The sequence below is a fragment of the Anomaloglossus baeobatrachus genome, unplaced genomic scaffold (assembly GCF_048569485.1).
Source record: "Anomaloglossus baeobatrachus isolate aAnoBae1 unplaced genomic scaffold, aAnoBae1.hap1 Scaffold_3660, whole genome shotgun sequence".
Taxonomy (NCBI): Eukaryota; Metazoa; Chordata; class Amphibia; order Anura; family Aromobatidae; genus Anomaloglossus; species Anomaloglossus baeobatrachus.
This window is the reverse complement of record NW_027443011.1, coordinates 1-19,797: the sequence shown is the minus strand read 5'-3', so window position 1 is coordinate 19,797 and position 19,797 is coordinate 1. Positions and strand designations below refer to the sequence as shown.

The 19,797-nt window shown below is 46.3% G+C and overlaps 13 non-coding genes across 13 annotated transcripts; all 13 read left to right on the top strand.

Moving 5' to 3' along the window:
• The first annotated feature begins 376 nt into the window (after positions 1-376).
• Positions 377-567, top strand: LOC142273941 (U2 spliceosomal RNA). The gene has a single exon (XR_012738329.1). It is a non-coding gene; the product is annotated as a U2 spliceosomal RNA (small nuclear RNA).
• Positions 568-1,954: 1,387 nt separating this feature from the next.
• Positions 1,955-2,145, top strand: LOC142273940 (U2 spliceosomal RNA). The gene has a single exon (XR_012738328.1). It is a non-coding gene; the product is annotated as a U2 spliceosomal RNA (small nuclear RNA).
• Positions 2,146-3,532: 1,387 nt separating this feature from the next.
• Positions 3,533-3,723, top strand: LOC142273939 (U2 spliceosomal RNA). Its single transcript, XR_012738327.1, has one exon. It is a non-coding gene; the product is annotated as a U2 spliceosomal RNA (small nuclear RNA).
• A 1,387-nt stretch (positions 3,724-5,110) lies between these two features.
• On the top strand, positions 5,111-5,301 carry LOC142273938 (U2 spliceosomal RNA). Its single transcript, XR_012738326.1, has one exon. It is a non-coding gene; the product is annotated as a U2 spliceosomal RNA (small nuclear RNA).
• Positions 5,302-6,688: 1,387 nt separating this feature from the next.
• On the top strand, positions 6,689-6,879 carry LOC142273937 (U2 spliceosomal RNA). The gene has a single exon (XR_012738325.1). It is a non-coding gene; the product is annotated as a U2 spliceosomal RNA (small nuclear RNA).
• A 1,387-nt stretch (positions 6,880-8,266) lies between these two features.
• On the top strand, positions 8,267-8,457 carry LOC142273936 (U2 spliceosomal RNA). The gene has a single exon (XR_012738324.1). It is a non-coding gene; the product is annotated as a U2 spliceosomal RNA (small nuclear RNA).
• A 1,387-nt stretch (positions 8,458-9,844) lies between these two features.
• Positions 9,845-10,035, top strand: LOC142273935 (U2 spliceosomal RNA). The gene has a single exon (XR_012738323.1). It is a non-coding gene; the product is annotated as a U2 spliceosomal RNA (small nuclear RNA).
• A 1,387-nt stretch (positions 10,036-11,422) lies between these two features.
• Positions 11,423-11,613, top strand: LOC142273934 (U2 spliceosomal RNA). The gene has a single exon (XR_012738322.1). It is a non-coding gene; the product is annotated as a U2 spliceosomal RNA (small nuclear RNA).
• A 1,387-nt stretch (positions 11,614-13,000) lies between these two features.
• LOC142273977 (U2 spliceosomal RNA) lies at positions 13,001-13,191 on the top strand. The gene has a single exon (XR_012738360.1). It is a non-coding gene; the product is annotated as a U2 spliceosomal RNA (small nuclear RNA).
• A 1,387-nt stretch (positions 13,192-14,578) lies between these two features.
• Positions 14,579-14,769, top strand: LOC142273969 (U2 spliceosomal RNA). The gene has a single exon (XR_012738354.1). It is a non-coding gene; the product is annotated as a U2 spliceosomal RNA (small nuclear RNA).
• Positions 14,770-16,156: 1,387 nt separating this feature from the next.
• LOC142273957 (U2 spliceosomal RNA) lies at positions 16,157-16,347 on the top strand. The gene has a single exon (XR_012738343.1). It is a non-coding gene; the product is annotated as a U2 spliceosomal RNA (small nuclear RNA).
• Positions 16,348-17,734: 1,387 nt separating this feature from the next.
• LOC142273945 (U2 spliceosomal RNA) lies at positions 17,735-17,925 on the top strand. Its single transcript, XR_012738332.1, has one exon. It is a non-coding gene; the product is annotated as a U2 spliceosomal RNA (small nuclear RNA).
• A 1,387-nt stretch (positions 17,926-19,312) lies between these two features.
• On the top strand, positions 19,313-19,503 carry LOC142273933 (U2 spliceosomal RNA). Its single transcript, XR_012738321.1, has one exon. It is a non-coding gene; the product is annotated as a U2 spliceosomal RNA (small nuclear RNA).
• The last annotated feature ends 294 nt before the right edge of the window (positions 19,504-19,797 follow it).

Sequence of the window (19,797 nt, the reverse complement as noted above, 5' to 3'; positions counted from 1 at the left end):
GAAGGAAAGGGAAAAGATTAGGGTTTGGGGATGATGAAAGGGCTTTCTACGGGTAAGGATGGCAAAGGGTGGCAGTGACGGAAAGTCAGGCAACCTGTCCTGTCCGTCTTTTTGTATCGTGAATTGGAAAGACTGCAAGGGGGAGGGGAGTTGCTTGCGCCCTAAAGGAGGAGTTATTCAGATTCATTGCAGTGGGCGGCGGCTGCAAAACGCACCATTCTTCTTGTTTTGGCTCTGCAAAGCAGCCTTTTCAAGGGTTGGCTTGGGTGACAAAATGTCTTGTGTAGGCGTGGGTTTGTCTCCCTCTCGCTCTCTCTCCCTAAGATGTGTCCGGCATAGGCCAGGGTGCCACTCGAGGCCCAAACCAATTCTGGTTATCGCTTCTCGGCCTTTTGGCTAAGATCAAGTGTAGTATCTGTTCTTATCAGTTTAATATCTGATACGTCCCCTATCTGGGGACCATATATTAAATGGATTTTTAGAACAGGGAGATGGAAAAAGAGCTTGCTCTGTCCACTCCACGCATTGACCTGGTATTGCAGTACCTCCAGGAACGGTGCACCCCTTCTTAACCCAGTTTCCAAAAGCAGAACTCAATTCACCTGATTCATATTAGCCCGATTTAATGAATTGGAAGAAAGCATACGTCTTCATATGCACCTCAATTTGGCCCATTCACTTTTCACACTTCCTCCTTTTGTTTTTTATCTTTCACACTTTTGACTTTCTTTATTCATCCAAATAGCAAACTCATCACCACTCAACCTGACCAACTCGGCTATGTCCCCGTGCTGCAGTTCTCTGTCTTATCTAGATCATTTGCAATTGAATGGAATAGATCCCTTTTGGACAAAGTGGATTCACCTGCTGCTGCAGTGACCACAGGTGTGATAACATCTAGAATTGGCATCTGGTGCGATCTCTCCGCTTCCACTCCAAAGAAAGTTACCTGTTTATTCCTATCATGCATTGGTTTTTGGGGTTTTCTTTGAGTAATGATGATCTCTTTAGTAGTCTGTTGGCGCCCTCTCCTGGAGGAATAGTTTGCTTGCTCTTGGACATTCTAAAAGAGAGGTCATGATAGACATTGAGCTTCTGAGCTCAATTGGGGACAGTCATGGGTGATGAATGTTTGCAACCTACTGCGAAGCCTCATACCGCAATATAAGGAACGTCAAATACTAAGAAAGGGCGGCCTATGAAAGAATTACTACTTTCAATAAGTACACTTAAACGGCTAATTGGGAATAGAAAAACTGTAAAAAGCCCTCTGAGAAAGCCCCCCTCTAACCTTTGATAGTAAGCTTTTCTGTAGTCTGCCTGTTGATGTATTTTACGTTTGAACTGTGCACAACATGAAGAGACGGAACACTGGCGGCTTGTCACAATGCCCCCCGATGACATCACAATAGCGCTGCTGCCTAGAAAACAAGCTGCGCAGAAGAAGTTGTTCTTTGGGTGGGAGGGTGGGCTAGTGGAAGGAGGGGGCAATCTCTTTTTTTCCCGGGTGGTAGGGGGATGACAGGAGAAGGGAAGCGGGTGGTGAGAAAGGTACAGAGGGCAGGGTTTGGGGGCTGGGAAGGAAAGGGAAAAGATTAGGGTTTGGGGATGATGAAAGGGCTTTCTACGGGTAAGGATGGCAAAGGGTGGCAGTGACGGAAAGTCAGGCAACCTGTCCTGTCCGTCTTTTTGTATCGTGAATTGGAAAGACTGCAAGGGGGAGGGGAGTTGCTTGCGCCCTAAAGGAGGAGTTATTCAGATTCATTGCAGTGGGCGGCGGCTGCAAAACGCACCATTCTTCTTGTTTTGGCTCTGCAAAGCAGCCTTTTCAAGGGTTGGCTTGGGTGACAAAATGTCTTGTGTAGGCGTGGGTTTGTCTCCCTCTCGCTCTCTCTCCCTAAGATGTGTCCGGCATAGGCCAGGGTGCCACTCGAGGCCCAAACCAATTCTGGTTATCGCTTCTCGGCCTTTTGGCTAAGATCAAGTGTAGTATCTGTTCTTATCAGTTTAATATCTGATACGTCCCCTATCTGGGGACCATATATTAAATGGATTTTTAGAACAGGGAGATGGAAAAAGAGCTTGCTCTGTCCACTCCACGCATTGACCTGGTATTGCAGTACCTCCAGGAACGGTGCACCCCTTCTTAACCCAGTTTCCAAAAGCAGAACTCAATTCACCTGATTCATATTAGCCCGATTTAATGAATTGGAAGAAAGCATACGTCTTCATATGCACCTCAATTTGGCCCATTCACTTTTCACACTTCCTCCTTTTGTTTTTTATCTTTCACACTTTTGACTTTCTTTATTCATCCAAATAGCAAACTCATCACCACTCAACCTGACCAACTCGGCTATGTCCCCGTGCTGCAGTTCTCTGTCTTATCTAGATCATTTGCAATTGAATGGAATAGATCCCTTTTGGACAAAGTGGATTCACCTGCTGCTGCAGTGACCACAGGTGTGATAACATCTAGAATTGGCATCTGGTGCGATCTCTCCGCTTCCACTCCAAAGAAAGTTACCTGTTTATTCCTATCATGCATTGGTTTTTGGGGTTTTCTTTGAGTAATGATGATCTCTTTAGTAGTCTGTTGGCGCCCTCTCCTGGAGGAATAGTTTGCTTGCTCTTGGACATTCTAAAAGAGAGGTCATGATAGACATTGAGCTTCTGAGCTCAATTGGGGACAGTCATGGGTGATGAATGTTTGCAACCTACTGCGAAGCCTCATACCGCAATATAAGGAACGTCAAATACTAAGAAAGGGCGGCCTATGAAAGAATTACTACTTTCAATAAGTACACTTAAACGGCTAATTGGGAATAGAAAAACTGTAAAAAGCCCTCTGAGAAAGCCCCCCTCTAACCTTTGATAGTAAGCTTTTCTGTAGTCTGCCTGTTGATGTATTTTCCGTTTGAACTGTGCACAACATGAAGAGACGGAACACTGGCGGCTTGTCACAATGCCCCCCGATGACATCACAATAGCGCTGCTGCCTAGAAAACAAGCTGCGCAGAAGAAGTTGTTCTTTGGGTGGGAGGGTGGGCTAGTGGAAGGAGGGGGCAATCTCTTTTTTTCCCGGGTGGTAGGGGGATGACAGGAGAAGGGAAGCGGGTGGTGAGAAAGGTACAGAGGGCAGGGTTTGGGGGCTGGGAAGGAAAGGGAAAAGATTAGGGTTTGGGGATGATGAAAGGGCTTTCTACGGGTAAGGATGGCAAAGGGTGGCAGTGACGGAAAGTCAGGCAACCTGTCCTGTCCGTCTTTTTGTATCGTGAATTGGAAAGACTGCAAGGGGGAGGGGAGTTGCTTGCGCCCTAAAGGAGGAGTTATTCAGATTCATTGCAGTGGGCGGCGGCTGCAAAACGCACCATTCTTCTTGTTTTGGCTCTGCAAAGCAGCCTTTTCAAGGGTTGGCTTGGGTGACAAAATGTCTTGTGTAGGCGTGGGTTTGTCTCCCTCTCGCTCTCTCTCCCTAAGATGTGTCCGGCATAGGCCAGGGTGCCACTCGAGGCCCAAACCAATTCTGGTTATCGCTTCTCGGCCTTTTGGCTAAGATCAAGTGTAGTATCTGTTCTTATCAGTTTAATATCTGATACGTCCCCTATCTGGGGACCATATATTAAATGGATTTTTAGAACAGGGAGATGGAAAAAGAGCTTGCTCTGTCCACTCCACGCATTGACCTGGTATTGCAGTACCTCCAGGAACGGTGCACCCCTTCTTAACCCAGTTTCCAAAAGCAGAACTCAATTCACCTGATTCATATTAGCCCGATTTAATGAATTGGAAGAAAGCATACGTCTTCATATGCACCTCAATTTGGCCCATTCATTTTTCACACTTCCTCCTTTTGTTTTTTATCTTTCACACTTTTGACTTTCTTTATTCATCCAAATAGCAAACTCATCACCACTCAACCTGACCAACTCGGCTATGTCCCCGTGCTGCAGTTCTCTGTCTTATCTAGATCATTTGCAATTGAATGGAATAGATCCCTTTTGGACAAAGTGGATTCACCTGCTGCTGCAGTGACCACAGGTGTGATAACATCTAGAATTGGCATCTGGTGCGATCTCTCCGCTTCCACTCCAAAGAAAGTTACCTGTTTATTCCTATCATGCATTGGTTTTTGGGGTTTTCTTTGAGTAATGATGATCTCTTTAGTAGTCTGTTGGCGCCCTCTCCTGGAGGAATAGTTTGCTTGCTCTTGGACATTCTAAAAGAGAGGTCATGATAGACATTGAGCTTCTGAGCTCAATTGGGGACAGTCATGGGTGATGAATGTTTGCAACCTACTGCGAAGCCTCATACCGCAATATAAGGAACGTCAAATACTAAGAAAGGGCGGCCTATGAAAGAATTACTACTTTCAATAAGTACACTTAAACGGCTAATTGGGAATAGAAAAACTGTAAAAAGCCCTCTGAGAAAGCCCCCCTCTAACCTTTGATAGTAAGCTTTTCTGTAGTCTGCCTGTTGATGTATTTTCCGTTTGAACTGTGCACAACATGAAGAGACGGAACACTGGCGGCTTGTCACAATGCCCCCCGATGACATCACAATAGCGCTGCTGCCTAGAAAACAAGCTGCGCAGAAGAAGTTGTTCTTTGGGTGGGAGGGTGGGCTAGTGGAAGGAGGGGGCAATCTCTTTTTTTCCCGGGTGGTAGGGGGATGACAGGAGAAGGGAAGCGGGTGGTGAGAAAGGTACAGAGGGCAGGGTTTGGGGGCTGGGAAGGAAAGGGAAAAGATTAGGGTTTGGGGATGATGAAAGGGCTTTCTACGGGTAAGGATGGCAAAGGGTGGCAGTGACAGAAAGTCAGGCAACCTGTCCTGTCCGTCTTTTTGTATCGTGAATTGGAAAGACTGCAAGGGGGAGGGGAGTTGCTTGCGCCCTAAAGGAGGAGTTATTCAGATTCATTGCAGTGGGCGGCGGCTGCAAAACGCACCATTCTTCTTGTTTTGGCTCTGCAAAGCAGCCTTTTCAAGGGTTGGCTTGGGTGACAAAATGTCTTGTGTAGGCGTGGGTTTGTCTCCCTCTCGCTCTCTCTCCCTAAGATGTGTCCGGCATAGGCCAGGGTGCCACTCGAGGCCCAAACCAATTCTGGTTATCGCTTCTCGGCCTTTTGGCTAAGATCAAGTGTAGTATCTGTTCTTATCAGTTTAATATCTGATACGTCCCCTATCTGGGGACCATATATTAAATGGATTTTTAGAACAGGGAGATGGAAAAAGAGCTTGCTCTGTCCACTCCACGCATTGACCTGGTATTGCAGTACCTCCAGGAACGGTGCACCCCTTCTTAACCCAGTTTCCAAAAGCAGAACTCAATTCACCTGATTCATATTAGCCCGATTTAATGAATTGGAAGAAAGCATACGTCTTCATATGCACCTCAATTTGGCCCATTCACTTTTCACACTTCCTCCTTTTGTTTTTTATCTTTCACACTTTTGACTTTCTTTATTCATCCAAATAGCAAACTCATCACCACTCAACCTGACCAACTCGGCTATGTCCCCGTGCTGCAGTTCTCTGTCTTATCTAGATCATTTGCAATTGAATGGAATAGATCCCTTTTGGACAAAGTGGATTCACCTGCTGCTGCAGTGACCACAGGTGTGATAACATCTAGAATTGGCATCTGGTGCGATCTCTCCGCTTCCACTCCAAAGAAAGTTACCTGTTTATTCCTATCATGCATTGGTTTTTGGGGTTTTCTTTGAGTAATGATGATCTCTTTAGTAGTCTGTTGGCGCCCTCTCCTGGAGGAATAGTTTGCTTGCTCTTGGACATTCTAAAAGAGAGGTCATGATAGACATTGAGCTTCTGAGCTCAATTGGGGACAGTCATGGGTGATGAATGTTTGCAACCTACTGCGAAGCCTCATACCGCAATATAAGGAACGTCAAATACTAAGAAAGGGCGGCCTATGAAAGAATTACTACTTTCAATAAGTACACTTAAACGGCTAATTGGGAATAGAAAAACTGTAAAAAGCCCTCTGAGAAAGCCCCCCTCTAACCTTTGATAGTAAGCTTTTCTGTAGTCTGCCTGTTGATGTATTTTCCGTTTGAACTGTGCACAACATGAAGAGACGGAACACTGGCGGCTTGTCACAATGCCCCCCGATGACATCACAATAGCGCTGCTGCCTAGAAAACAAGCTGCGCAGAAGAAGTTGTTCTTTGGGTGGGAGGGTGGGCTAGTGGAAGGAGGGGGCAATCTCTTTTTTTCCCGGGTGGTAGGGGGATGACAGGAGAAGGGAAGCGGGTGGTGAGAAAGGTACAGAGGGCAGGGTTTGGGGGCTGGGAAGGAAAGGGAAAAGATTAGGGTTTGGGGATGATGAAAGGGCTTTCTACGGGTAAGGATGGCAAAGGGTGGCAGTGACGGAAAGTCAGGCAACCTGTCCTGTCCGTCTTTTTGTATCGTGAATTGGAAAGACTGCAAGGGGGAGGGGAGTTGCTTGCGCCCTAAAGGAGGAGTTATTCAGATTCATTGCAGTGGGCGGCGGCTGCAAAACGCACCATTCTTCTTGTTTTGGCTCTGCAAAGCAGCCTTTTCAAGGGTTGGCTTGGGTGACAAAATGTCTTGTGTAGGCGTGGGTTTGTCTCCCTCTCGCTCTCTCTCCCTAAGATGTGTCCGGCATAGGCCAGGGTGCCACTCGAGGCCCAAACCAATTCTGGTTATCGCTTCTCGGCCTTTTGGCTAAGATCAAGTGTAGTATCTGTTCTTATCAGTTTAATATCTGATACGTCCCCTATCTGGGGACCATATATTAAATGGATTTTTAGAACAGGGAGATGGAAAAAGAGCTTGCTCTGTCCACTCCACGCATTGACCTGGTATTGCAGTACCTCCAGGAACGGTGCACCCCTTCTTAACCCAGTTTCCAAAAGCAGAACTCAATTCACCTGATTCATATTAGCCCGATTTAATGAATTGGAAGAAAGCATACGTCTTCATATGCACCTCAATTTGGCCCATTCACTTTTCACACTTCCTCCTTTTGTTTTTTATCTTTCACACTTTTGACTTTCTTTATTCATCCAAATAGCAAACTCATCACCACTCAACCTGACCAACTCGGCTATGTCCCCGTGCTGCAGTTCTCTGTCTTATCTAGATCATTTGCAATTGAATGGAATAGATCCCTTTTGGACAAAGTGGATTCACCTGCTGCTGCAGTGACCACAGGTGTGATAACATCTAGAATTGGCATCTGGTGCGATCTCTCCGCTTCCACTCCAAAGAAAGTTACCTGTTTATTCCTATCATGCATTGGTTTTTGGGGTTTTCTTTGAGTAATGATGATCTCTTTAGTAGTCTGTTGGCGCCCTCTCCTGGAGGAATAGTTTGCTTGCTCTTGGACATTCTAAAAGAGAGGTCATGATAGACATTGAGCTTCTGAGCTCAATTGGGGACAGTCATGGGTGATGAATGTTTGCAACCTACTGCGAAGCCTCATACCGCAATATAAGGAACGTCAAATACTAAGAAAGGGCGGCCTATGAAAGAATTACTACTTTCAATAAGTACACTTAAACGGCTAATTGGGAATAGAAAAACTGTAAAAAGCCCTCTGAGAAAGCCCCCCTCTAACCTTTGATAGTAAGCTTTTCTGTAGTCTGCCTGTTGATGTATTTTCCGTTTGAACTGTGCACAACATGAAGAGACGGAACACTGGCGGCTTGTCACAATGCCCCCCGATGACATCACAATAGCGCTGCTGCCTAGAAAACAAGCTGCGCAGAAGAAGTTGTTCTTTGGGTGGGAGGGTGGGCTAGTGGAAGGAGGGGGCAATCTCTTTTTTTCCCGGGTGGTAGGGGGATGACAGGAGAAGGGAAGCGGGTGGTGAGAAAGGTACAGAGGGCAGGGTTTGGGGGCTGGGAAGGAAAGGGAAAAGATTAGGGTTTGGGGATGATGAAAGGGCTTTCTACGGGTAAGGATGGCAAAGGGTGGCAGTGACGGAAAGTCAGGCAACCTGTCCTGTCCGTCTTTTTGTATCGTGAATTGGAAAGACTGCAAGGGGGAGGGGAGTTGCTTGCGCCCTAAAGGAGGAGTTATTCAGATTCATTGCAGTGGGCGGCGGCTGCAAAACGCACCATTCTTCTTGTTTTGGCTCTGCAAAGCAGCCTTTTCAAGGGTTGGCTTGGGTGACAAAATGTCTTGTGTAGGCGTGGGTTTGTCTCCCTCTCGCTCTCTCTCCCTAAGATGTGTCCGGCATAGGCCAGGGTGCCACTCGAGGCCCAAACCAATTCTGGTTATCGCTTCTCGGCCTTTTGGCTAAGATCAAGTGTAGTATCTGTTCTTATCAGTTTAATATCTGATACGTCCCCTATCTGGGGACCATATATTAAATGGATTTTTAGAACAGGGAGATGGAAAAAGAGCTTGCTCTGTCCACTCCACGCATTGACCTGGTATTGCAGTACCTCCAGGAACGGTGCACCCCTTCTTAACCCAGTTTCCAAAAGCAGAACTCAATTCACCTGATTCATATTAGCCCGATTTAATGAATTGGAAGAAAGCATACGTCTTCATATGCACCTCAATTTGGCCCATTCACTTTTCACACTTCCTCCTTTTGTTTTTTATCTTTCACACTTTTGACTTTCTTTATTCATCCAAATAGCAAACTCATCACCACTCAACCTGACCAACTCGGCTATGTCCCCGTGCTGCAGTTCTCTGTCTTATCTAGATCATTTGCAATTGAATGGAATAGATCCCTTTTGGACAAAGTGGATTCACCTGCTGCTGCAGTGACCACAGGTGTGATAACATCTAGAATTGGCATCTGGTGCGATCTCTCCGCTTCCACTCCAAAGAAAGTTACCTGTTTATTCCTATCATGCATTGGTTTTTGGGGTTTTCTTTGAGTAATGATGATCTCTTTAGTAGTCTGTTGGCGCCCTCTCCTGGAGGAATAGTTTGCTTGCTCTTGGACATTCTAAAAGAGAGGTCATGATAGACATTGAGCTTCTGAGCTCAATTGGGGACAGTCATGGGTGATGAATGTTTGCAACCTACTGCGAAGCCTCATACCGCAATATAAGGAACGTCAAATACTAAGAAAGGGCGGCCTATGAAAGAATTACTACTTTCAATAAGTACACTTAAACGGCTAATTGGGAATAGAAAAACTGTAAAAAGCCCTCTGAGAAAGCCCCCCTCTAACCTTTGATAGTAAGCTTTTCTGTAGTCTGCCTGTTGATGTATTTTCCGTTTGAACTGTGCACAACATGAAGAGACGGAACACTGGCGGCTTGTCACAATGCCCCCCGATGACATCACAATAGCGCTGCTGCCTAGAAAACAAGCTGCGCAGAAGAAGTTGTTCTTTGGGTGGGAGGGTGGGCTAGTGGAAGGAGGGGGCAATCTCTTTTTTTCCCGGGTGGTAGGGGGATGACAGGAGAAGGGAAGCGGGTGGTGAGAAAGGTACAGAGGGCAGGGTTTGGGGGCTGGGAAGGAAAGGGAAAAGATTAGGGTTTGGGGATGATGAAAGGGCTTTCTACGGGTAAGGATGGCAAAGGGTGGCAGTGACGGAAAGTCAGGCAACCTGTCCTGTCCGTCTTTTTGTATCGTGAATTGGAAAGACTGCAAGGGGGAGGGGAGTTGCTTGCGCCCTAAAGGAGGAGTTATTCAGATTCATTGCAGTGGGCGGCGGCTGCAAAACGCACCATTCTTCTTGTTTTGGCTCTGCAAAGCAGCCTTTTCAAGGGTTGGCTTGGGTGACAAAATGTCTTGTGTAGGCGTGGGTTTGTCTCCCTCTCGCTCTCTCTCCCTAAGATGTGTCCGGCATAGGCCAGGGTGCCACTCGAGGCCCAAACCAATTCTGGTTATCGCTTCTCGGCCTTTTGGCTAAGATCAAGTGTAGTATCTGTTCTTATCAGTTTAATATCTGATACGTCCCCTATCTGGGGACCATATATTAAATGGATTTTTAGAACAGGGAGATGGAAAAAGAGCTTGCTCTGTCCACTCCACGCATTGACCTGGTATTGCAGTACCTCCAGGAACGGTGCACCCCTTCTTAACCCAGTTTCCAAAAGCAGAACTCAATTCACCTGATTCATATTAGCCCGATTTAATGAATTGGAAGAAAGCATACGTCTTCATATGCACCTCAATTTGGCCCATTCACTTTTCACACTTCCTCCTTTTGTTTTTTATCTTTCACACTTTTGACTTTCTTTATTCATCCAAATAGCAAACTCATCACCACTCAACCTGACCAACTCGGCTATGTCCCCGTGCTGCAGTTCTCTGTCTTATCTAGATCATTTGCAATTGAATGGAATAGATCCCTTTTGGACAAAGTGGATTCACCTGCTGCTGCAGTGACCACAGGTGTGATAACATCTAGAATTGGCATCTGGTGCGATCTCTCCGCTTCCACTCCAAAGAAAGTTACCTGTTTATTCCTATCATGCATTGGTTTTTGGGGTTTTCTTTGAGTAATGATGATCTCTTTAGTAGTCTGTTGGCGCCCTCTCCTGGAGGAATAGTTTGCTTGCTCTTGGACATTCTAAAAGAGAGGTCATGATAGACATTGAGCTTCTGAGCTCAATTGGGGACAGTCATGGGTGATGAATGTTTGCAACCTACTGCGAAGCCTCATACCGCAATATAAGGAACGTCAAATACTAAGAAAGGGCGGCCTATGAAAGAATTACTACTTTCAATAAGTACACTTAAACGGCTAATTGGGAATAGAAAAACTGTAAAAAGCCCTCTGAGAAAGCCCCCCTCTAACCTTTGATAGTAAGCTTTTCTGTAGTCTGCCTGTTGATGTATTTTCCGTTTGAACTGTGCACAACATGAAGAGACGGAACACTGGCGGCTTGTCACAATGCCCCCCGATGACATCACAATAGCGCTGCTGCCTAGAAAACAAGCTGCGCAGAAGAAGTTGTTCTTTGGGTGGGAGGGTGGGCTAGTGGAAGGAGGGGGCAATCTCTTTTTTTCCCGGGTGGTAGGGGGATGACAGGAGAAGGGAAGCGGGTGGTGAGAAAGGTACAGAGGGCAGGGTTTGGGGGCTGGGAAGGAAAGGGAAAAGATTAGGGTTTGGGGATGATGAAAGGGCTTTCTACGGGTAAGGATGGCAAAGGGTGGCAGTGACGGAAAGTCAGGCAACCTGTCCTGTCCGTCTTTTTGTATCGTGAATTGGAAAGACTGCAAGGGGGAGGGGAGTTGCTTGCGCCCTAAAGGAGGAGTTATTCAGATTCATTGCAGTGGGCGGCGGCTGCAAAACGCACCATTCTTCTTGTTTTGGCTCTGCAAAGCAGCCTTTTCAAGGGTTGGCTTGGGTGACAAAATGTCTTGTGTAGGCGTGGGTTTGTCTCCCTCTCGCTCTCTCTCCCTAAGATGTGTCCGGCATAGGCCAGGGTGCCACTCGAGGCCCAAACCAATTCTGGTTATCGCTTCTCGGCCTTTTGGCTAAGATCAAGTGTAGTATCTGTTCTTATCAGTTTAATATCTGATACGTCCCCTATCTGGGGACCATATATTAAATGGATTTTTAGAACAGGGAGATGGAAAAAGAGCTTGCTCTGTCCACTCCACGCATTGACCTGGTATTGCAGTACCTCCAGGAACGGTGCACCCCTTCTTAACCCAGTTTCCAAAAGCAGAACTCAATTCACCTGATTCATATTAGCCCGATTTAATGAATTGGAAGAAAGCATACGTCTTCATATGCACCTCAATTTGGCCCATTCACTTTTCACACTTCCTCCTTTTGTTTTTTATCTTTCACACTTTTGACTTTCTTTATTCATCCAAATAGCAAACTCATCACCACTCAACCTGACCAACTCGGCTATGTCCCCGTGCTGCAGTTCTCTGTCTTATCTAGATCATTTGCAATTGAATGGAATAGATCCCTTTTGGACAAAGTGGATTCACCTGCTGCTGCAGTGACCACAGGTGTGATAACATCTAGAATTGGCATCTGGTGCGATCTCTCCGCTTCCACTCCAAAGAAAGTTACCTGTTTATTCCTATCATGCATTGGTTTTTGGGGTTTTCTTTGAGTAATGATGATCTCTTTAGTAGTCTGTTGGCGCCCTCTCCTGGAGGAATAGTTTGCTTGCTCTTGGACATTCTAAAAGAGAGGTCATGATAGACATTGAGCTTCTGAGCTCAATTGGGGACAGTCATGGGTGATGAATGTTTGCAACCTACTGCGAAGCCTCATACCGCAATATAAGGAACGTCAAATACTAAGAAAGGGCGGCCTATGAAAGAATTACTACTTTCAATAAGTACACTTAAACGGCTAATTGGGAATAGAAAAACTGTAAAAAGCCCTCTGAGAAAGCCCCCCTCTAACCTTTGATAGTAAGCTTTTCTGTAGTCTGCCTGTTGATGTATTTTCCGTTTGAACTGTGCACAACATGAAGAGACGGAACACTGGCGGCTTGTCACAATGCCCCCCGATGACATCACAATAGCGCTGCTGCCTAGAAAACAAGCTGCGCAGAAGAAGTTGTTCTTTGGGTGGGAGGGTGGGCTAGTGGAAGGAGGGGGCAATCTCTTTTTTTCCCGGGTGGTAGGGGGATGACAGGAGAAGGGAAGCGGGTGGTGAGAAAGGTACAGAGGGCAGGGTTTGGGGGCTGGGAAGGAAAGGGAAAAGATTAGGGTTTGGGGATGATGAAAGGGCTTTCTACGGGTAAGGATGGCAAAGGGTGGCAGTGACGGAAAGTCAGGCAACCTGTCCTGTCCGTCTTTTTGTATCGTGAATTGGAAAGACTGCAAGGGGGAGGGGAGTTGCTTGCGCCCTAAAGGAGGAGTTATTCAGATTCATTGCAGTGGGCGGCGGCTGCAAAACGCACCATTCTTCTTGTTTTGGCTCTGCAAAGCAGCCTTTTCAAGGGTTGGCTTGGGTGACAAAATGTCTTGTGTAGGCGTGGGTTTGTCTCCCTCTCGCTCTCTCTCCCTAAGATGTGTCCGGCATAGGCCAGGGTGCCACTCGAGGCCCAAACCAATTCTGGTTATCGCTTCTCGGCCTTTTGGCTAAGATCAAGTGTAGTATCTGTTCTTATCAGTTTAATATCTGATACGTCCCCTATCTGGGGACCATATATTAAATGGATTTTTAGAACAGGGAGATGGAAAAAGAGCTTGCTCTGTCCACTCCACGCATTGACCTGGTATTGCAGTACCTCCAGGAACGGTGCACCCCTTCTTAACCCAGTTTCCAAAAGCAGAACTCAATTCACCTGATTCATATTAGCCCGATTTAATGAATTGGAAGAAAGCATACGTCTTCATATGCACCTCAATTTGGCCCATTCACTTTTCACACTTCCTCCTTTTGTTTTTTATCTTTCACACTTTTGACTTTCTTTATTCATCCAAATAGCAAACTCATCACCACTCAACCTGACCAACTCGGCTATGTCCCCGTGCTGCAGTTCTCTGTCTTATCTAGATCATTTGCAATTGAATGGAATAGATCCCTTTTGGACAAAGTGGATTCACCTGCTGCTGCAGTGACCACAGGTGTGATAACATCTAGAATTGGCATCTGGTGCGATCTCTCCGCTTCCACTCCAAAGAAAGTTACCTGTTTATTCCTATCATGCATTGGTTTTTGGGGTTTTCTTTGAGTAATGATGATCTCTTTAGTAGTCTGTTGGCGCCCTCTCCTGGAGGAATAGTTTGCTTGCTCTTGGACATTCTAAAAGAGAGGTCATGATAGACATTGAGCTTCTGAGCTCAATTGGGGACAGTCATGGGTGATGAATGTTTGCAACCTACTGCGAAGCCTCATACCGCAATATAAGGAACGTCAAATACTAAGAAAGGGCGGCCTATGAAAGAATTACTACTTTCAATAAGTACACTTAAACGGCTAATTGGGAATAGAAAAACTGTAAAAAGCCCTCTGAGAAAGCCCCCCTCTAACCTTTGATAGTAAGCTTTTCTGTAGTCTGCCTGTTGATGTATTTTCCGTTTGAACTGTGCACAACATGAAGAGACGGAACACTGGCGGCTTGTCACAATGCCCCCCGATGACATCACAATAGCGCTGCTGCCTAGAAAACAAGCTGCGCAGAAGAAGTTGTTCTTTGGGTGGGAGGGTGGGCTAGTGGAAGGAGGGGGCAATCTCTTTTTTTCCCGGGTGGTAGGGGGATGACAGGAGAAGGGAAGCGGGTGGTGAGAAAGGTACAGAGGGCAGGGTTTGGGGGCTGGGAAGGAAAGGGAAAAGATTAGGGTTTGGGGATGATGAAAGGGCTTTCTACGGGTAAGGATGGCAAAGGGTGGCAGTGACGGAAAGTCAGGCAACCTGTCCTGTCCGTCTTTTTGTATCGTGAATTGGAAAGACTGCAAGGGGGAGGGGAGTTGCTTGCGCCCTAAAGGAGGAGTTATTCAGATTCATTGCAGTGGGCGGCGGCTGCAAAACGCACCATTCTTCTTGTTTTGGCTCTGCAAAGCAGCCTTTTCAAGGGTTGGCTTGGGTGACAAAATGTCTTGTGTAGGCGTGGGTTTGTCTCCCTCTCGCTCTCTCTCCCTAAGATGTGTCCGGCATAGGCCAGGGTGCCACTCGAGGCCCAAACCAATTCTGGTTATCGCTTCTCGGCCTTTTGGCTAAGATCAAGTGTAGTATCTGTTCTTATCAGTTTAATATCTGATACGTCCCCTATCTGGGGACCATATATTAAATGGATTTTTAGAACAGGGAGATGGAAAAAGAGCTTGCTCTGTCCACTCCACGCATTGACCTGGTATTGCAGTACCTCCAGGAACGGTGCACCCCTTCTTAACCCAGTTTCCAAAAGCAGAACTCAATTCACCTGATTCATATTAGCCCGATTTAATGAATTGGAAGAAAGCATACGTCTTCATATGCACCTCAATTTGGCCCATTCACTTTTCACACTTCCTCCTTTTGTTTTTTATCTTTCACACTTTTGACTTTCTTTATTCATCCAAATAGCAAACTCATCACCACTCAACCTGACCAACTCGGCTATGTCCCCGTGCTGCAGTTCTCTGTCTTATCTAGATCATTTGCAATTGAATGGAATAGATCCCTTTTGGACAAAGTGGATTCACCTGCTGCTGCAGTGACCACAGGTGTGATAACATCTAGAATTGGCATCTGGTGCGATCTCTCCGCTTCCACTCCAAAGAAAGTTACCTGTTTATTCCTATCATGCATTGGTTTTTGGGGTTTTCTTTGAGTAATGATGATCTCTTTAGTAGTCTGTTGGCGCCCTCTCCTGGAGGAATAGTTTGCTTGCTCTTGGACATTCTAAAAGAGAGGTCATGATAGACATTGAGCTTCTGAGCTCAATTGGGGACAGTCATGGGTGATGAATGTTTGCAACCTACTGCGAAGCCTCATACCGCAATATAAGGAACGTCAAATACTAAGAAAGGGCGGCCTATGAAAGAATTACTACTTTCAATAAGTACACTTAAACGGCTAATTGGGAATAGAAAAACTGTAAAAAGCCCTCTGAGAAAGCCCCCCTCTAACCTTTGATAGTAAGCTTTTCTGTAGTCTGCCTGTTGATGTATTTTCCGTTTGAACTGTGCACAACATGAAGAGACGGAACACTGGCGGCTTGTCACAATGCCCCCCGATGACATCACAATAGCGCTGCTGCCTAGAAAACAAGCTGCGCAGAAGAAGTTGTTCTTTGGGTGGGAGGGTGGGCTAGTGGAAGGAGGGGGCAATCTCTTTTTTTCCCGGGTGGTAGGGGGATGACAGGAGAAGGGAAGCGGGTGGTGAGAAAGGTACAGAGGGCAGGGTTTGGGGGCTGGGAAGGAAAGGGAAAAGATTAGGGTTTGGGGATGATGAAAGGGCTTTCTACGGGTAAGGATGGCAAAGGGTGGCAGTGACGGAAAGTCAGGCAACCTGTCCTGTCCGTCTTTTTGTATCGTGAATTGGAAAGACTGCAAGGGGGAGGGGAGTTGCTTGCGCCCTAAAGGAGGAGTTATTCAGATTCATTGCAGTGGGCGGCGGCTGCAAAACGCACCATTCTTCTTGTTTTGGCTCTGCAAAGCAGCCTTTTCAAGGGTTGGCTTGGGTGACAAAATGTCTTGTGTAGGCGTGGGTTTGTCTCCCTCTCGCTCTCTCTCCCTAAGATGTGTCCGGCATAGGCCAGGGTGCCACTCGAGGCCCAAACCAATTCTGGTTATCGCTTCTCGGCCTTTTGGCTAAGATCAAGTGTAGTATCTGTTCTTATCAGTTTAATATCTGATACGTCCCCTATCTGGGGACCATATATTAAATGGATTTTTAGAACAGGGAGATGGAAAAAGAGCTTGCTCTGTCCACTCCACGCATTGACCTGGTATTGCAGTACCTCCAGGAACGGTGCACCCCTTCTTAACCCAGTTTCCAAAAGCAGAACTCAATTCACCTGATTCATATTAGCCCGATTTAATGAATTGGAAGAAAGCATACGTCTTCATATGCACCTCAATTTGGCCCATTCACTTTTCACACTTCCTCCTTTTGTTTTTTATCTTTCACACTTTTGACTTTCTTTATTCATCCAAATAGCAAACTCATCACCACTCAACCTGACCAACTCGGCTATGTCCCCGTGCTGCAGTTCTCTGTCTTATCTAGATCATTTGCAATTGAATGGAATAGATCCCTTTTGGACAAAGTGGATTCACCTGCTGCTGCAGTGACCACAGGTGTGATAACATCTAGAATTGGCATCTGGTGCGATCTCTCCGCTTCCACTCCAAAGAAAGTTACCTGTTTATTCCTATCATGCATTGGTTTTTGGGGTTTTCTTTGAGTAATGATGATCTCTTTAGTAGTCTGTTGGCGCCCTCTCCTGGAGGAATAGTTTGCTTGCTCTTGGACATTCTAAAAGAGAGGTCATGATAGACATTGAGCTTCTGAGCTCAATTGGGGACAGTCATGGGTGATGAATGTTTGCAACCTACTGCGAAGCCTCATACCGCAATATAAGGAACGTCAAATACTAAGAAAGGGCGGCCTATGAAAGAATTACTACTTTCAATAAGTACACTTAAACGGCTAATTGGGAATAGAAAAACTGTAAAAAGCCCTCTGAGAAAGCCCCCCTCTAACCTTTGATAGTAAGCTTTTCTGTAGTCTGCCTGTTGATGTATTTTCCGTTTGAACTGTGCACAACATGAAGAGACGGAACACTGGCGGCTTGTCACAATGCCCCCCGATGACATCACAATAGCGCTGCTGCCTAGAAAACAAGCTGCGCAGAAGAAGTTGTTCTTTGGGTGGGAGGGTGGGCTAGTGGAAGGAGGGGGCAATCTCTTTTTTTCCCGGGTGGTAGGGGGATGACAGGAGAAGGGAAGCGGGTGGTGAGAAAGGTACAGAGGGCAGGGTTTGGGGGCTGGGAAGGAAAGGGAAAAGATTAGGGTTTGGGGATGATGAAAGGGCTTTCTACGGGTAAGGATGGCAAAGGGTGGCAGTGACGGAAAGTCAGGCAACCTGTCCTGTCCGTCTTTTTGTATCGTGAATTGGAAAGACTGCAAGGGGGAGGGGAGTTGCTTGCGCCCTAAAGGAGGAGTTATTCAGATTCATTGCAGTGGGCGGCGGCTGCAAAACGCACCATTCTTCTTGTTTTGGCTCTGCAAAGCAGCCTTTTCAAGGGTTGGCTTGGGTGACAAAATGTCTTGTGTAGGCGTGGGTTTGTCTCCCTCTCGCTCTCTCTCCCTAAGATGTGTCCGGCATAGGCCAGGGTGCCACTCGAGGCCCAAACCAATTCTGGTTATCGCTTCTCGGCCTTTTGGCTAAGATCAAGTGTAGTATCTGTTCTTATCAGTTTAATATCTGATACGTCCCCTATCTGGGGACCATATATTAAATGGATTTTTAGAACAGGGAGATGGAAAAAGAGCTTGCTCTGTCCACTCCACGCATTGACCTGGTATTGCAGTACCTCCAGGAACGGTGCACCCCTTCTTAACCCAGTTTCCAAAAGCAGAACTCAATTCACCTGATTCATATTAGCCCGATTTAATGAATTGGAAGAAAGCATACGTCTTCATATGCACCTCAATTTGGCCCATTCACTTTTCACACTTCCTCCTTTTGTTTTTTATCTTTCACACTTTTGACTTTCTTTATTCATCCAAATAGCAAACTCATCACCACTCAACCTGACCAACTCGGCTATGTCCCCGTGCTGCAGTTCTCTGTCTTATCTAGATCATTTGCAATTGAATGGAATAGATCCCTTTTGGACAAAGTGGATTCACCTGCTGCTGCAGTGACCACAGGTGTGATAACATCTAGAATTGGCATCTGGTGCGATCTCTCCGCTTCCACTCCAAAGAAAGTTACCTGTTTATTCCTATCATGCATTGGTTTTTGGGGTTTTCTTTGAGTAATGATGATCTCTTTAGTAGTCTGTTGGCGCCCTCTCCTGGAGGAATAGTTTGCTTGCTCTTGGACATTCTAAAAGAGAGGTCATGATAGACATTGAGCTTCTGAGCTCAATTGGGGACAGTCATGGGTGATGAATGTTTGCAACCTACTGCGAAGCCTCATACCGCAATATAAGGAACGTCAAATACTAAGAAAGGGCGGCCTATGAAAGAATTACTACTTTCAATAAGTACACTTAAACGGCTAATTGGGAATAGAAAAACTGTAAAAAGCCCTCTGAGAAAGCCCCCCTCTAACCTTTGATAGTAAGCTTTTCTGTAGTCTGCCTGTTGATGTATTTTCCGTTTGAACTGTGCACAACATGAAGAGACGGAACACTGGCGGCTTGTCACAATGCCCCCCGATGACATCACAATAGCGCTGCTGCCTAGAAAACAAGCTGCGCAGAAGAAGTTGTTCTTTGGGTGGGAGGGTGGGCTAGTGGAAGGAGGGGGCAATCTCTTTTTTTCCCGGGTGGTAGGGGGATGACAGGAGAAGGGAAGCGGGTGGTGAGAAAGGTACAGAGGGCAGGGTTTGGGGGCTGGGAAGGAAAGGGAAAAGATTAGGGTTTGGGGATGATGAAAGGGCTTTCTACGGGTAAGGATGGCAAAGGGTGGCAGTGACGGAAAGTCAGGCAACCTGTCCTGTCCGTCTTTTTGTATCGTGAATTGGAAAGACTGCAAGGGGGAGGGGAGTTGCTTGCGCCCTAAAGGAGGAGTTATTCAGATTCATTGCAGTGGGCGGCGGCTGCAAAACGCACCATTCTTCTTGTTTTGGCTCTGCAAAGCAGCCTTTTCAAGGGTTGGCTTGGGTGACAAAATGTCTTGTGTAGGCGTGGGTTTGTCTCCCTCTCGCTCTCTCTCCCTAAGATGTGTCCGGCATAGGCCAGGGTGCCACTCGAGGCCCAAACCAATTCTGGTTATCGCTTCTCGGCCTTTTGGCTAAGATCAAGTGTAGTATCTGTTCTTATCAGTTTAATATCTGATACGTCCCCTATCTGGGGACCATATATTAAATGGATTTTTAGAACAGGGAGATGGAAAAAGAGCTTGCTCTGTCCACTCCACGCATTGACCTGGTATTGCAGTACCTCCAGGAACGGTGCACCCCTTCTTAACCCAGTTTCCAAAAGCAGAACTCAATTCACCTGATTCATATTAGCCCGATTTAATGAATTGGAAGAAAGCATACGTCTTCATATGCACCTCAATTTGGCCCATTCACTTTTCACACTTCCTCCTTTTGTTTTTTATCTTTCACACTTTTGACTTTCTTTATTCATCCAAATAGCAAACTCATCACCACTCAACCTGACCAACTCGGCTATGTCCCCGTGCTGCAGTTCTCTGTCTTATCTAGATCATTTGCAATTGAATGGAATAGATCCCTTTTGGACAAAGTGGATT